The 16,781-nt window shown below is 35.8% G+C and overlaps 1 protein-coding gene across 7 annotated transcripts in view; it reads right to left on the bottom strand.

Annotated features, from left to right (window-relative positions):
* CYRIB (CYFIP related Rac1 interactor B) overlaps positions 1-16,781 on the bottom strand; it is a 200,126-nt gene that overhangs the window by 126,675 nt on the left and 56,670 nt on the right. The gene's annotated exons all lie outside the window — the stretch shown is intronic.

Below are 16,781 nucleotides of genomic sequence, written 5' to 3'. Positions count from 1 at the left end.
TACATTTTGTATCTCTCCCAATTCCCAGCAAAGTATTTTACACACAGAATGTTCTTAATGTTTATTTATTGAATGAATGAATGAATGAACTCTAAGAAATCTAGATAGACCTATTTCTTGGCTTCAGGAAGAATAGTGAATAAGAGACGCTAAATCATTTGATAATTGCCTCTGTTTGAAAGTCCTCCCTGAACCCTATATACAAAGTTAGCCAGTGAATATGGAGAAAACTTTTTTTCTATTTTGTAATACATTTTGACCAAAACCATTTTTAAAAGTCTTTATTTGAGGAGAGAGAGCATCTTATTTGCCTTATTTTTAACTTTGTCACTGTCATTAAAATGGTTTTTGTGTAAAGGAAAAAACTTAAAAGGAAAAAGAAGAGATTGTGAAACTTGCCTTCATTACATACAAAAATAAATACATTAAAAATTCATAGACCATAACATTAATCACATGAATATCGTAATCTAATATCTTGTTATATATTATATATACACAAGATAAGATATATATATTTGTTAGGAGAGAGACATGGAACAAATGTTGTATATGTTATTAGGTGGTAGTTTTGTTTATTGGTTTTTCTAGAAAGCCCCAAAGAAATTAATAATAGGGGTGTAGAAGTAATGGCATTTCCAGAAATTATTGTGGTATAAAAACAAAAAGTGTCAATAAACCTTTTAAAAAAACAATGTTTATTTGAGGAAGAAACCAGAAAAGCAGGAAGAGGCTGATGAAAATGAAAAGCAAAGGAATATAACTTGTTACACACACACATACACACACACACACACACACACAGCACTGAACTTAGACTCAGAAGATCTAGATTTGCCCACTTAGTAGTGGAATAATTATGAGCAAATCCTTTCATTGCTAGAGCTCTCTCTGAATCTCAGTTTCCTATGCAGAACTAGAAGAGTCCAAACCAACACTTTTATCTTATAACTGGGAAAATGGTCTTAGGAAGATTGTGATTTGCCTAAGATCACACAAGTAATAAGCAACAGAGCCAGAAATCTTTCCAAATGGTTATAAAGTATATGAAAACATGAATTATCTTTTTCTTGTCTAGACCTGTGATTTCATTATTGTAGGAAATTCTTGGTAAAAAAAAAAAAACCAACTAACAATTAAAAAAAAAAAACTCCAGTTATACAAATCATCAGCTTATTTGTTATTTATAGTTGTAAGTGAGCCTACTGGAGCACTAGAGTTTGTCCATAGTCACATGGCTCTTATTGTGTCAGAGGCCGGATCATGAGATCATAAATCAAGAGCTGGAAAGGACCTAAAAAGCTATCAAGTCCAACCCTCATCAAGGTGAGAGAATTGAGGCCTATAGAGTTTAAGTTGCCCAGGAGTCACTGACACAAGATTTGAACTTGAGTGTTTCTGACTCCAAACCCAGCATTTTATCCACTGTACCATGTTGCCTCTCTAATAGTAGAATTGTTATCTATTTGACTAAAGGTTTCCTGAAGGCAAAGGCAAACTTTTATTTATTTTTCTTTTCCCCAGTATTTAGTAGCACTGATAGACTTAGTAACTATATGAATGGATGGATATATCCATCCATCCATGTGCTTTGAATGGATGAATGAAAGGAAGGAAGGAAGGAAAGATGGATGATTGGATGTAAAGGAAGGAAGAGATGCAAACAGAAATCTTTTGGCTTGAAGTTAAATTGTTAATAAAAATAAATCATGATGTAGAAAATGGGCCTGAAATTGGAGTCAAATAAAGAAAAGTCAAGAATCTAGAAATTTGCTTACAACATCCATTAAACCATTTCTAATTTGAAAGATTATTTTCTTAATTTTTATGGGCATTGTATGTTTTTATGAATGAAAAACTCTGGGATGAAATGATACTGCTGGGGCACTTGTAGTTCTACATAACAGAATGAATCCCAATTTCTCTGGAATATTTCTAACTGAAGAGGCTCTCTCCCTCTTTGACTTTCTCTTGGCACATGTCTGAATCTCTATTCTGCCCTTAGTTCACGTTTTTAAATATCATATTTATTTATGTTCATGCCTTTTCTCCCTATTTAAACCAAGGGCTTTTAAAGCAAGGTCTGTGCCTTCTAGTATGGGACCTAATACAACACAAACATTTAATAAATATCTTTTGAACTAAAAACTGAATGAGAGACAACCACAAATGCTTAGTACATGTGACATGTGATATGCCCTGGGTGTCTGAATTGATAAAAATGTCAATTCAGACATTTACTTGGTGCCTACTCTGTGTATGACACTGAAAGGTATATATCAGCAATTATTTTTAGATGCACACAGTAATACTTCTGTCAAGAAGTTTCCAATCTAGTTGGAGAGACAAGAAAAAAAATTAACTATGGGACAAAAAGATACATAGTAAGGGTACCACTCTGAAAAATGCAGCATTTCTGGCTGAAATCATTAGCTAAGACTTTTCAGAAGTATTTAGGAGAAAGGGCAACTTTAAATGATTGTCTCAGCTTTTCAGTGATTTTTTCTAAACTTTACGAATAAGAAGGGACCTTCCTGAGTTAAAGTCCTAGAATACTGCAATATTAAAGAGATTGATAATCACCCAAAGGAATTTTATCTAACTATCCATACAAGAAAAAATAAAGTAGATAAGTATGCTTCATGTCCCAACAATGATATACAGTTGTATAAATAAAAAAATAATCTGTCCATTAGTGTTGATGTCTTAGATAGATAATGCAAATAGGCACATTTGGAGTCAAAAGATTCAACTTTCTAAGTTTAAATCTGTCCTCAGATACTTACTAATTTTGTGACCCTGGACACTTAACCTTGCTTGCCTCATACCTTATCTATAAAAATGAGCTTAAGAAGGAAATAGCAAACTACTCCAATATCTTTGCAAAAACAAAACAAAGCAAATGGTTTACAAAAAATCAGACATAACTGAAAGGACTGAAACAATTGAACAACAAACAACAATAATGACAGAAAATACAAATGGATAACAACAATCACCCAAAAAGCACGGGAAAAACAAATGGTAGATATATGCAGACTACAGCACATTATCAGCAAGAAATTTCATTGAAAAAGCAATGTTAAAGATGGGATCCAAGAAACATGTGGTCAAAATAGATCAGTTAATCATGTAGTCAGATAGAGGAATAACTTACAAACAATCCATTTGTTCCACTGGCATTCTTGTGATACGAAGAGAAATCCAAAGAGGGTCCCAGCACATTGGACTAACAATACTCTTTAATTATGTTACAGGAGGATCCTGTCAAGAATCACCAGGCTGGTCAGGTACAGATGTGTTATGATCTGTATCCCGATAGGACAGGACACATTGTTGCACTCATGGATCCTTAGGAATATTGGGGTAAGAAAGGACTTGTGCGATATAACAATCAGCACAGATCTAAGAATATCCAAGTTTCTTACTCAGACCAAGAAGGAAATTGATTGTGTAAGAAAAAGATTTTTTTCCCCCCTAAGAGTAGAACCATAGAACCAAAGTGGTCTAAACTGAATAGAAGGTGGACTAGTTTCACTTGTTTTTCTCTCAATTTTTGATCCTGATTTCATGTTGTAACACATGGTTTTCTTTCTGTGTGTGTGTGTGTGTGTGTGTGTGTGTGTGCGTGCGTGCGCACGCGTACACGCGCACGTGCTTTCACTTATGCCCTAGCTTTTCCTGAAGAAGGAAGGAGCTCTGTCAATAGGACTACTGGCTTCTAACCCTAGGCCTATCTCAGCATGGCACTGCTATAGATGCTACTGTTTTCCAGCTTTACATGCATTCCCCCTTGATATATCTTATTACCATCATTTATGTGGGTACCACCTAACTATGGCATTGAAAACCCTTTACAACCTGGTTCCAAACTGCCTTTCCAGACTTATTATAAATTATATTCCTTAATTAATATATAATTTCTTAATTGTCTAACCAAACTAACCTACTTGCTGTCCCTCATACATGCTATCTCTCACTACCTCTTACTTAACTCTTACTAGTCAGTAAAAACTACCTCTTAGAATCTACCTTTCTTCAAAATTCATATCAAAGCACTATCTTCACCACTACATACCTGTCAGATTGGCTAGATTGACAGGGAAAGATAATGCGCAATGTTGAGGGGATGTGGGAAAACTGGGACACTAATGCATTGTTGGTGGAGTTGTGAATATATATCCAGCTATACTAGAGAGCAATTTGTAACTATGCTCAAAAAGTTATCAAACTGTGCATACCGTTTGATCCAGCAGTGTTACTACTGGGCTTATATCTCAAAGAGATCTTAAAGAAGGGAAAGGGACCTGTGTGTGCAAGAATGTTTGTGGCAGCCCTGTTTGTGGTGGCCAGAAACTGGAAACTGAGTGGATGCTCATCAATTGGAGATTGGCCGAATAAATTGTGGTATATGTATATTATGGAATATTATTGTTCTGTAAGAAATGACCAACAGGATGATTTCAGAAAGGCCTGGAGAGACTTACTTCAACAACAACACTATATGATAATCAATTCTGATGGACGAGGCCCTCTTCAACAATGAGATGAACCAAATCAATTCCATTAGGGCAATAATGAACTGAACCAGCTACACCCAGAGAAAGAACTCTGGGAGATGACTATGAACCACTACAGAATTCCCAATCCCTCTTATTTTTATCCACCTGCATTTTTTTATTTCCTTCACAGGTTAATTGTACACTATTACAAAGTCTGATTCTTTTTGCACAGCAAAGTAACTGTATGAACATGTATACATATATAGTATTTAACTTATGTTTTAACATTTAGCATGTATTGGTCAACCTGCCATCTGGGGGAAAGGGTGGGGGAAGGAGGGGAAAAGCTGGAACAAAAGGTTTTGCAATTGTCAACGCTGAAAAATTGCCCATGCACATATCTTACAAATAAAAGCTACAATAAAAAGGGGAAAAATTTTAAAAAGCACTATCTTTTATATGTTTTGCACTTTTCTGATCCTGTAACTATGAATGCCTCCTTCCCTCTGATTACCTTGCGTTTATTTTGTTTATACTTTGTGTGAGAGATAATGTGATATAATGAACAGAGCGCAGGCTCTGAATTTAAGTTCTTCCCCCAATATAGTAGCAAGCAAGTTCAACCTTATAGCATTCTAGATAACTGTAAGACTACAAATTGCAGAAAAGGTATTGAAGTGCTTTTGGTTGAGTTTCCTGATCTGGAAATTCAGTGAAACCATAGATGCAGTCCTATTCCTCTACTCTGTATATATTTTGTATCTTCTTTTATTTGTATTTGGTTGGCCTCTGTCCCCTCCCATCCCCATCTCACAGTATAGTATCTATAAAGATAGAGATTATTTTGTTTTTTGTTTTGTATCTCTCACACCTGGCAGAATGCGTGGCACAGTCAGTGCTTGCTGACTGATTGATGCCTGCACCAGGACCTCAACCTTGTCCTCTAGCTTCCCACCCATCCTCTTTAAAAAGCTGCAACTTCACAGTTACCAGCCATTTCTAATACATCTGGGACCCAAGGGAACTGGTCACTGATCACCTCTAAGCACAAAGTGGCCTGGTCTAACTTTGCTTCTCCCCTGCATGGCATCATTCTCCCTTTCCATCTTCTCCGAAAACTCTGTTCCCCTCACCCTTTACTTTCTACTATGAGGAATCATATACTTAGCTGAAGAACTACGTTGAGTGAATATAAGAATAGTGTCCTAAATAAAATACAAATAGATCATTTATTGTGACTTTGTGCATCTGACTATAACTTCCCCAAATCATTTAACTTGTGAATTAGAGCAGATCATTTCTTAGCTTTGTACAGTAAGTAGTGTGGCTATACATGTTAGGAAGGAAACCTGAGGAGTCAGCACATTTGGCCCATCCATCTGTGGTTTCAGTTAGGAATCACACCAGTTTTAAATAAACTCTTTTCAAATCTAGGCCGCCTTTTCTATACAAAAGTTAACTTGGGGGCAGAAGAAAGAGGCACTGTGTAAAATTACATGAGAGTTATTGTATTATTTTAGATACTAATAGCAGCCTTATGGCAGAAAGGCAAAATGAAAGAAGGTTTTTCCTCCTCCTCCTCTTCCTTCTTCCTCTTTCTCCTCTTCCTCTTCCTTTTCCTCCTTTTTTATTCTTTTTCCTCCCAGTCTTTGTCTGATACATTCTTAGATGACAATGGTACTACTTTGCTCAGAACTTCATTCCCTCTTCTAAAACATCTGAACCTGGGAAAAGAACTTTTCTCAAATTTATAATTGGTTTAAATAATAATAATAAAAGGTTGGATTTCTCAAGTAAAATACTGAAATGGAAAACAACAGCTGATTCCAAAGGGGTTCTGATTACAGGATTTATCACAATATTTTTTGGAAGGGTTCTGTTAGCTCTTTTGATATCTAACATAGAACCAAAGCTCCCCAAGTCCATTTGAGCATTTGGTGAGAAAAGAAATGCAACTCAAGGTTCTTCCAGAAGGAACTGTCTTTATAAGAGGAGAACACATAATATCAGCCTGCTCCCCTCCCTCATTTTTATTCAGGGCAAGTGAAATGATAGAAAGAACTCTGGATTTGGAGGCAGAGAACCTTAGAGGGAAGCCTGGTTCTGCACCTTCTTACTTAGGACTGTCAACAAGCATTTATTACATGTAAATGTACATTCCAAATACATGACAAACATTTTACAAAGCAGCAAAGGAAAGAAGAAAGTCATTTAGCCTTTCTGTGCTTCAGTAGAATATATGTTGGACTAGATAGTTTCAAGGGTTCCTTCTAATGTTGTTTCTATAATCCTGTGAACATAAAATGTGCCTTTTAGGAGTTCAGAGATATCAAAAAAAGGAAAACCTATAGAGAAGACATATGAAAATTGGGATACTAATACACTGTTGGTGGAGTTGTGAACTGATCCAACCATTCTGGAAAGCAACTTAAAACTATATCCAAAGAGTGATCAAAACTGTATACACCCTTAGATCTAGCAATACTACAATTAGGTCTTTATCCCAAAGAGATCATTAAAAAAGAAAAAGGATCTACACATGCAAAAATATTCATAGGAATCTCTTTTGTGATGGAAAAGAATTGGGAATTGAGGGGATGCCCATCAATTGGGGAATGGCTGAACAAGCTATGGTATATGAATGTAGTAGGACATTACTGTTCAATAAGATGAACAGGCAGATTTCAGAAAAAACTATAAAGATGTACAAACTGGTGCAAAGTGAAATGAGCAGAACCTAGAAAACATTATACATTGTATCAGCAACATTATATGATGATTAACTATGAATTACTCAACTCTTCTCAATAACACAATGATCCAAGACAAGTACAAAAGATTCACAAAGGAAAATGCTAACCACATTCAGATAAAGAATTGATGAAGTCTAAATACAGATTGAAACATATTTTTTCATTTCTTAATTCTTTTTTTTTCCTTTGATCTATTTCTTCTTTCACAACTGTGACTAATATGGAAATATGTTCTTCATAATAGCACATGTATTAACTATATCAAACAATCCAAAAACTTCAGAAAAAGAGAAAAGAAGGAGGGAGGTAGAAAAATTTGGAACTCAAAATCTTTTAAAAATGAATGCTCAAAATTTCCTTGACATGTAACTGGAAGAAAAATAAAGTACTATTAAAAAAATTTAAGTCACAGTAAAAATAAATAAACAAATTTGACCTTTCTCTCAAAAAGGGGGCAATATGCTCTCTAAGAAAGGTCTAGGTTCAAAGAGTCCCATATTTTTAAAAGATGAGGGAAGGAAATAGGAGACAACATTTGGAGTGATGATATACTGACTCTATGTATATGAGTGTTACCTTTTTTTTTTTTTTTTTAAACACCAGTTGGAGAGCCACTTCTGTTTCTCATTGGCCTACTTCGCAAAATGGGGGTAGGGGGAGAGGAAGGTATAGAGAGGTAGAAGACTAGGATTAGGTAGGGAGAAAGAGCAATAAGAGGAGGCAAAAGTATTCAATTCAACTTAACAAACATTTATTAAACATCTATTGTTACAAGGTACAGGGGCAAAGTGTCTAAGTACTAGGCTTAGAATCAGGAATATACACGTTCAAATCCTGATTCTGACTCATACGGGCTCGGTGGCCCCCATTCCAATGGCTAACAATTAGGGGAGCTGCCAATCTGTATCTCAGGCAAGTTTATAAGCCTTCCTCCCCAAAATGGTCAAGATACTATGGTTATAAAGTTAAAAAAAAAAAAAAAAAAAAAAAAAAAAAACATTCTGTTCCTTCTATACCCTAAACGGGCTATCTTAATAATCCATGCATAGAATCACAAGCTACAACTGGAAGAGACCTTAGATTTCCTCTTTATTTTACTGATAAGGAAACTGAACTGCAAAAAGATGAAATAACTTGTCTAGGTGTCATACAACTAATTAAAGACAAACAGGACAAAATTCCAGAATTCCTGAAGCATAATCCACTCACCCCACCCTACCCTATTCAATCCTGATCAATGAATCCAAGTATTTAAGCACCTGGCAACTGGCACAGTTGGTAGGATCAGAAAAGGCTTCATGGAAAAGATGGTATCTCAACTGAGTTTTGGAGAAAATAAAGGACTTCAACAGGAAAGGGGACCAGGAAGTACTTTCCTGGCAAAAAGAACAGCCTGTGCAAAGACCTGGAGATGGAAAATGGAATGTCAAGTGTGATGAGTAAATTAGCCTGCCTCACTAGACAATAAAGTGAACAAAGTAGTATACTACATAATAAGGCTGGAAAAAGCTAGTGTACTTTTCTACAACATATAATAATAAATCCCAACATTCCAAAGGTAAAATGCAACATGATACTGTAAATTCAAGGCTCTTTATTACATAGAGTGAAACACACTCTGAGTCACATTGGATAACCTGAAACTGAATGACTGACCACAATATGATATGGCAGGTACCAGATCTGTCTCCACACTAACATTATGAAGAGGTTCCTTTCTTTTTTCATTGTGACACTTGCAAATCCCTCATTGGTATTGAAGATAACTCTTGAAGATATTATTTTAAATGTTCAGCTAGTTATTTGTTAAAAAAAAAAAAAAATTGGAACTCAAAATCTTTTAAAAATGAACGGTTTTTTTTCACTTTTTTTTTCCCAATGAGGAGGTAAGATATAAAAGAGAAAAAATAATACTCAATAGTTGGGGGGGGGGGAAGTTCAGCTAGGTTCAAATGTGCTAACCAAACTTCAGAACAAACAGACAAACAATGTGCTAAGGTCAACCAATCCTTACTTGCAAGCAAGAATTCTTTCTGTACCTGATAGACTGTCTAATAATAAATGGGTTAGTCACCAAAATTTTGGTTGGATACATGCAACATGGCATAGCAGAAAAAATAAGGACCTAGATTCAAATCCCAAGTTTACCATTTGTTCTCCATTTCTCCCTAGGCCTCACTTCCTCATTTGTAAAATGATGGAGTTTAGGCTAGAATACCCACACCCACCTCTGCTCTCTGCCAAGATCCCTCTCAACCTTCAATAATAAGATTGTGACTTAGTTTTTTTGTTTTTTAGATGGGGATGGGGTGGGGAAATTTTTAATACTGAATAATCTATTTAAATTAACTTCCAAATACTGAAAAATCATCAAAGTCTTAGGTTCTGATAAAATATTAGAAGTATTTTAGATTTTATAAATTTAATATTCAGCTAACTGTTTTAAAATCTTCAGCTTCCTAAAGGGGTAGAGGTGGGAAAAGAGTGAACAGGAAGCCCAGTGGATATTGGACTTTTGATGTGCACATAACTGAAAAGTCATAAAGATAAAAGAAGATAAATAGGAGGAAATGCCAAGCTACATTTTCTCTGTACTTTGCCCTGTTTTCAATGCTACCCTTAATTCCTTATGCACAAATTTTTAAAAAGGCAAAACTCTTACTTTAGGATCCAAGAGCAAATCTTCTCTTTGCTTGTAATAATAAACAGAGGCAGTATATATTATCTAAAGACTTATAAAAGTGATCAGAAACAAGAGTAGAAAACACTTCTACAGCCTTCTACACAATTCCTTAGACCGACCAAAAGAATAATTGGTCAGAAAGACAACGGAAGTGGTTCCTGAGGAAGTCTCAGGAACATCCTCAGCTGTATAGAAGCATAGATTGAAAGCTAAGAGAGACCTCAGAAGTCAACTAATTCATTCCCCTCAATTTTTAGACTAGGTAACGGAGAAATAATGTGATTTGCCTAGGATCACATGGACAATAAATTGGACAGAGGCAGAATTTGAACCCAGATCTAGTACTGTGCTACCTTCCTAAAGAGCTTTCATAATGAGAATTCCTTCCTCAGGAAGACATTGTGGTACTGACCTATCTGGTGATGTTAGAGTGGCTCACAATTTTTACACTGGAACTAGAAGAGGGAAAAGGAGAAAGATTCACTTCAACTCCACTACCAACCTCACTGCCAAGTAATATCACCCATGATATTGCTAATCCTTGCTAATTTCAAAATAATTCAAAATTGCCAAATCTAGATGCTTTGGACCTAGCCACTGTAGAAAGAGAGAGAGATTCTAACCTTACTCAAATATAGCCCTTCCTTACAGCAGGGAAAGAGATCAAATGTCTTCTGAGATCCCTTGAAACTATCATTCTAAAATTAAAGGAATTGGGAGCAGAGGTTAGAATCAAATAGGAAAAAGAAATCAAAAGATTAAGGGTAAACTCTTAGAAAGTTCCCTCCATTGTCCGAGGGAGGGCATGCTTGGGTTCTAATTAAAAATCAACTTTACAAGTACAAAATGGGGGGATATGTGCCTAAACAATAGTTTATATAGAAAAAAAGATCTGAGGTATTGTGGGACTAAATAATTGTTAAGTCAATAATGTACCATGACAGGAAAAAAAAAAAAAAAGCACAAAAACCCTAATGTGATTTTTGGCTGCATTAAGAAAAGCAAAGTCCAATACCAGGAGAAGCAGATCTACTAGCTTATGTCTTGATCAGATGACATTTGGAATATCCAGATCTAGAGGTATCACATTTTAGAAAGGACATTGAAGAGATAGGACATATCAAGAAAAGGACAAACAAGATAGTGGAGATAATGATATCTAAGGATTTATTGAAGAAACTGGGAATTTTTAGTCTGGGGACAAAAGATTGAGAGAAAACAGATCTTCAAGTATTTAAAGGGCTATCTAGCAGATAAAACTAGTATACTGACCAGACAAAAAGCAATAGGTAAGAAATTACAGAGAGGCAGATTTATGGTTAGTGTAAGGAAAAACTTTCAGAGCCATTTAAAATAGAATGGGCTGCCCCAGGAGACAGTGGATTCCCTCTCACTAGATATTGTTAATCAAAGGTTGAATGACCACCCTTCTCAAGAGTGAGGTGGAGAGAATACTTGTTTAATCACAGTTTAACCATGATGGTGTCAAAGATACCTCAGAGGTACTAATGATTGTCCCTGAGGTACATCAGCCATGATCATGTTCCAAATATATTCTTTGATTCTTTTACTCTCTCAGTCCTCAGAACAATATCTGCAGGTTTCATATTTTACCAGTAGAGAAAAATCTACTTGAGAAAACAAAATTAATAGGTAAATCATGCCTCACAAGTCAATCCTAAGCTTCTGCCAGCCATTTATGAATCAGAGTTGACTAAAATCTTAATTAAGTGGCATTATATTAAATAAACACACTGGGGGTGTTTCATGTAAAGAGCAGACAGAGGTTTCTACAGCCTCAAGATTGTTTTATTAGTCATGGAAAAAGGAACAAAATGTCTTTTCCTGGGTTTTACTTCGATTACATCTTTTGCTACAGCACTGTTTATGTTTGATTTTCAAGGTGACCAAACAACCATAAGACATTTAACCAAAATCATTTTATTCATAAAAGCACTATGCTGAGTCAAATTCTCGCAGGGAAATGCTATCTAGTGATCATTTCAATCCACTTCTGAAACTTTTGTCCCTCCCCCCCATATTACATTGGTATTTATTTGTATATATGGATTTCTGTTATTATTGTTTTTGAGTAAGGCTTACTACTCTGAAAGTTTTATTTTTTAATTATAATTATCACAGGGACATCCAGAATCACCCAACAGTAAAATAGCCAAGGAATTTATTTAATTAATGAACTTTATTAAGCCTTCTGGATACTGTTCTGTAGTTGGCTGTTCTTCCAAGATCACAGAATGGAAGGAAGGCTAATATTAATTACTCCACTCTATCCCCATTTTAAAGAGGAGAAAAGTGACCACCACCCCTACCCCACCCCCTGGAAGAAAAGTGACTTGGTCAAAATCACACAGCAAATCATCAAATAACAGGTTTTCTGCTGATCTTTCTAGTTATATTAGACATGCAGATCAGAAGAAAAAAAAAAAAAAATTCCAGATCTGCAAAGCAAAAAGGAGCTTTATATCACCTAGTCTGACTACCTCATGTCATAAAGGAGGAACTGAGATGATAAGAGACAGAAAAGATATACCCAATGCCCCATAATATGACTTGGACTAGAATCCAAGTCTCTTGATTTATAGATTCAGTGAGTTTTTCCCACTAATCCATGGTGTTTTCAGTTATCAGTCTCTCACCTATTAATTTACCTAAACCATTCTTGCCTGAATTTATGTTTTCAGATTGTGATCAAAGTGCCATATTACTTGTGATACATATTAGCTATGTGATCCTGGACAAGTCAATTTACTTCTCAACACCACTCCCCACAACTCTCTAAGACTGATCATAATTAAATTAGAAACAATGTTGATGTACATCAGTGAGCAGGATTTCCAAAGTAGTATTTCCTACTGGAATAGAGTTACCAAAAAATGAGTAAGTTATAGATCTCAAAAATCATCTAGACCTATTTTCTACCTATTTTCAGACCAAAATTACTTATACAGTTGTTCTGAGAAAATGATTATACTGTCTCTGAACATCTCTACTGGCAGGGAACTCATTATCTAATATGATATTCCATCCTTTTTTAAGAGGAAGGGAGAACTGAGATTTGGGGTTAAGTGGCTTGCTCAGGGTCACACAGCTATTAAGCATTAGGTGTCTGAGGTCAAATTTGAATTCAGGTCCTCCTAATTCCAGGAAGGGTACTCTATCTAGCTGCCCCAGCTCATTTTTTTAAGCAGTTCTAACCACTAATTGAGGTGGCTTGGTGAAGGGCATAGGGAGCAAATCAGAGTCAGAAAGACCAAGATTCAAGTCCTACCTCTCCTCTCACAGAGAATGATCCAGGATAAAGTCACCTCAACTCATAGTGTTCTAGGCAAATCTCTCAGACTATAAATTGTAAAGAATCAGCACTTTACAACCCACCCCAAAGAAATAGCAGAATTAGAGAATGCTAGTTAAGAGCTGAAGCCAGGAATTCATTTACATTGGGCCTCCAGCTATACAAAGGACTTTGAGGTTTTTTTTAACAAGACTTGTACCATTATAAAAGGGGGGGCAGGTTTTTATTATGGGCAAACAATCTTAAAAAACAGAGCAGTGATCCTACCCAGCATGTGGCATCTGGTCATCCAGACTCTGAGAGGCTCACACTAAAGGTGAAATGTTTCAAAATAAAAACAGTGAACTAACTCATAGTTCAGCTGGGCAGCACACTAGGCCTAGAATCAGAAAAACCTGAGCTTAAACACTTGCCTCATACTTAACTAGCTGTATGATCCTGAGCAAATTATTTAATTGCCTCAGTTTCTTCAACTGTAAAATGGGGTTAATAATAGCACCTATTTCCCAGGGTTGTTGTGGAGATTAAATGAGATAATATTTGTAAGGTATATAGAGGTACTTATCTCCCCCTTCTCTCCATACAGATATTTGGAATTGGCCTAGTCCTTCTTTGTGAGGGAAGGAAAAGAGAATATGAATTTTTATAGCATCTACTCTATGCCAAACATTATACTAAGCACTTTTTACAAAAATTGTCTCACTGGTCATCATAATTACCCTGTGAGGTAGGTGCTTTTATTATCCCCATTTTACAAACAGAAAACTGAGACATACAATTAGTATATGTATGCTTGGAGTCATACATTAATTAGTATATGTATGAGGCTGAATCTGAACTCAAATCCTTCTGACTCCAGATCCAGTGCACTATCCAGCATGCTACTAGTTAGAGATCTTTATAAAACACTTTTCTTTTCTAATTTGGGTACAGAAAAAATAAAAATTTCAACAAATGTTGAATACCTGTTCAGTGCAGAGCATTGAGGAGAGGGATGGGAACTGAGGTAGACAGGGCGAAACAAAGATGCATAATCCCTGATACTGTCTAGTATATAATATACATCTATTATGTATAATATGTATTATATAAATAAAATAGAAGTGGGGAACTGTAGGAGTGGAAGACTCTATATATAGTCAATAAAGGAGACTAGATGTTTACATTCTGGACCTGGAGTCAAGAAGACATGTTCATGAACATATTCATGTTCATATCTGATATATTCATATCAGTTCCTCAAGTGTAAAAATGGAGATAATAAGAGCACCTACCTCCTAAAGTTGTTATGAGGATAAAATGAAATAATATTTGTAAAATGCTTTGCAAACTTTAAAGAGGTACATAAATGCTATTGTTATTATTATTATGGATGAACAAATTTAGATCAAAAGTAGATAAGAAATTACTCATAGTGATATAAGCTTCCTAATTCTATCTAGAATCAAAATCTCCTATCTCCTAGACCAGTTCTCCTCTGGATGGTACTGTAAGCCACAAATAGCAGATATCAAATCACATGCTTACAAAAATTAAGGACTTAAAGGTCAACGAAACCATTTTAACAATTCTTCCAGTCAAAAGAGTTTTAAGTTTTAGAGGACTGAGAGAGTTAGCCACTGAGCTCCCTCCTGTAAGGTTTGCCTTGATGAAAAGGCAAATTTGGATAACCCAATTAATTCTTCTGTATGAAGGTAGCATGTGCTTGGAGTTCAAGAGAATTTCATTTCTCAAATAGCATCTTTGTGAGGCAGAGTTAGGAATCATCAACTCTAACAAGGTCCGTCCTTTATGCCTCAGTTTTCCCATTTGTATGGGGTAAAAGATGTCCTTTAGCCCTCAGGACATTGAAAAAATGTCTATGCCAAAAAAAAAAAGGAACCTAAAAGCTCAGGCATGAACAATCAGTCCACAATTCACCTAATCTGAAGAAGTTCCAACATTATTACTAAGGCAAAGTAGGGTTAACTGTTTCTCTCTTCTTCCATGCCCTTCCCTCTCAGGCTACCTGTTTAGAATATCTGGCTATCCCTGACTCTATGTGGGCACATGGATATATATGTGTATGTACCTGTAAAGTTTCCAAAGAAAGAGCTATGAGAGTTACTCAAAAGACTTTGGTCTAACTCTCCAAAGATGAAGAACCAAGAGGATGAAGACTGACCATCATTCAGCTGAATGACGGATAGCCCCTAGAGCTGGTCCATCAGTACCTATTCCTTTAATGGACACAACAAATAATAAACTGGACCCAGTGTTGAATATAAGAAATTAAGTGAGCTGGATTGCCTTTGGAATATGTTTTTAAAACATTAAATTTATCATTGAAATGAAGGCTCATCTTTTTAACCTGGATATTCTTTCATTGAATTATTCTATGTCTATGACTCATGGAATACCATTCTCTAAAGTATTAGACTTGTAGGTCACCCAAAGGGCAACAGAGAGGGCATGGACAAAACATGTCAGCATGTTACCAGTAACAGTTTGGCAAGAGAAATGGTATCAGGAATATCATCAGAGAGATTTATGTTATGACTGGAAGAGGAGAAGAACCAGTCCTAGAGTAAGAGAAAGGAATAACTGGATAATAGCTACTCACCCCACTGGCCCACATACAATGTCAAGGGACTTAGACAAAGACCCAGAATTTCCATGTAACATTTGTAGAAGTATAATGATACAGATCACACAGGATAAAAAAGGATGAATGAGTTGCAGTCTGAACCATTGGAGGGAGCACCCCTGACAGTGAGATCACAGATTACATTAAATAAGTGTTATCCATATCATCATTATAATTTTTATTTGGCTAGCAATATAACTTCATTCCAGTGAAAACATACTGCTCTATAAATCTTGGGTTTTTCCTAACAATAATCCTTATTACAATTGTTGAGAATCAGATCATGTTTCTAGTCTACAAAGCAATTATCTCATGTGATCCTCACAGCAACCCTATAAGAATGGGCAGGTATTTTAAAGGTAAGCAAATCAAACAGAATATATAAATCTTTTGCCCATGTCACACAACCAATAAGTATCAGAGTTAAGATCCAAATGCTTGTGACTCCAAAACCTGTTGTCTTTCACTTCAGTTCATTCTATTTACAAGGTACCTACTACATGCCTTTGCTGAGATGGGAAGTAAAGAACTGGCCTTGAAATCAGGAACCCCTGGGGTCAAGTCTCCTTTTGATATACATTAGTTGTATGACATTCAGCAAGCCAATTAGCCTCTAGACAATTCTTTAAGACTATGAGCTGCAGAGAAGGTGCTAACCTGAATTTATGGGGGGACTTTTTTCACTTGAGAGTTCCATATATCAATGAAATCACTAGTTCAGTCCCTAGTCTCCATGCAGTCCTTATGTGTGAGGCACTAGTGATAAGAAGACAAAAAACAAAACAAAATTAAGTCTTCAAAGAGCTCCCATTCTAGAGTGGGGAAGGTTTTAAAATATTTACAGAAGCAAAATATAAACAAAGAAATACCAAGTAAATTCAAGAGGGAGAAAGCATCAATCAAC

Source organism: Sminthopsis crassicaudata, chromosome 1 (genome assembly GCF_048593235.1).
Source record: "Sminthopsis crassicaudata isolate SCR6 chromosome 1, ASM4859323v1, whole genome shotgun sequence".
NCBI classification, from domain to species: Eukaryota; Metazoa; Chordata; class Mammalia; order Dasyuromorphia; family Dasyuridae; genus Sminthopsis; species Sminthopsis crassicaudata.
Note: the sequence above shows the minus strand (reverse complement) of the source record. Positions and strands in the feature narration are given on the sequence as shown.